The following is a 2,028-nucleotide window of genomic DNA, read 5'->3' as shown; positions in this document are numbered from 1 at the left end:
AGGGTGACATTAAGAGTCTCTACCCACGAATCTGCTATGTATGGCTCCAGTTTCGACACAGTAAATGAACACATACCATAGGATCCCTTTGTAGCTTTGTTGTTGTTGTTGTTGTTGTTACTTCGCCTCTGTTCCAAGAAAAAAGGCATTCGCAACCGAAAAATATTCTAACGTATACATTCTCAAAGGTGTATCTGAGTGACCCAATTTTCACGTTGGTTCGAAAAGGCGTTGTGTTCACTCCTTTGTGAAAGAATTTTTTGTCTTTTATTGTTTCTGTTTTTTTTCTGAATTCTCTACTTTTAACGTTTTTTCTTCGCTTATTTCTATTTTTGCTATTCTTTTCCTTTTTTTCTTTTCCCATTTCCTTTTTGTTTTATTTCCTTCTGCTTCCTTTTCCTTTTTCTTTTCTCCCGTTTCTTTACCGTAAATCCATAAAACCAATAATCATTAGTTAATTTCTCTTGGTGTTAGGGGCAATAACAACAGAAATTACAACTAGATTAGAAAAAAAAAGAAAACGATAACAAAGCAGAACAGAAGGGAACTCACTACATAAAAGAAACGAAAAGAGGAAAGAGAGAGAAAAAAAATGGATATTATGAAAGTGTTGCTAATAATCATGGTGATAATGGCAATAAAATCTCTATAACGGAAAAGGTGCAGTTAATCTAGAGATGGAGGCCAAGTAACGATTCACAGATTAGGTAACTTTTTTCGCTCTTCACCTCAAGATTAGCGTGATTAACTCAGATAAATTCAGATAACAAAACAATGATTCATATTATATTAATTAATAAGAATAGATAAATAAATGATAACTTATTATTATTATTATCATTAGTGTTGTTTTCATTATTATAATTATCATTATTATTATTATTGTTATTGTTATATTATTATCATTATCATCAGCATCATCATCATTATTATTGTCATTATTATTAGTATTAGTATTAGTATCATTATTATATTATCATTATCCTTATTATTATCAATACAATCATTATCATAACTATTGTCATTATTATTATCATTATCATTATTATTGTTATTGTCATTATAATATCATCATTACTGATGTTATCCTCATCATCATCTTCATCATCATCATCATCATTATCATCATCATTATGCTCATAATATTATTATCATAATCATCTTTATCAATAATGTTCTCATCATCTTCATTGTCATCATTATTTTCATCCCTATTATTGCTATTTTAACCATCAACCATTGTTGTTAACATTGACAGTTTTCCTAATTTCATTATAATCATCATCTTAAAAGTATACGTATTTCATATATTTATATGTATCATATGTAGATAGATAGATAAATAGATACATACATACAAACATACACACACACACACACACACATATACACACACACACACACACACACACACACTCACACACACACACACACACACACACACACACACACACACACACACACACACACACACACACACACACACACACACATATATATATATATATATATATATATATATATATATATATATATATATATATATATATATATATATATATGTATGTATATTTATCTATCTATCTATCTATTTATCTATATCTATATATCAATATATCTATATATATGTATGTTTATATTTATATATATATTTATCTATCTATCTATCTATATCTATATCTATCTATCTATCTATCTATCTATCTATCTATCTATCTATCTATCTATATCTATCTATCTATCTATCTATCTATCTATCTATCTATCTATATATATATAGATAGATAGATAGATAGATAGATAGATAGATAGATAGATAGATAGATAGATAAGTTATTGATGCAATTTTCATTCCCATTGTTGGGTTCTATTTTCTTGTGCACCTATATTTTTTGCTACTAACGTTGTTATAATCTTTACTATAAGTATTTCATTTTCCGAACTGTAGCATTCGTTATTGTCATTATCAGTGATTCTCTTTATCACTAAATTGCCATGATAGCAACAATACTTATAATCTTCCGTTAT

This window comes from Penaeus vannamei, chromosome 1, assembly GCF_042767895.1.
Source record: "Penaeus vannamei isolate JL-2024 chromosome 1, ASM4276789v1, whole genome shotgun sequence".
Lineage (NCBI taxonomy): Eukaryota > Metazoa > Arthropoda > Malacostraca > Decapoda > Penaeidae > Penaeus > Penaeus vannamei.
This window is presented reverse-complemented; position numbering follows the sequence as displayed.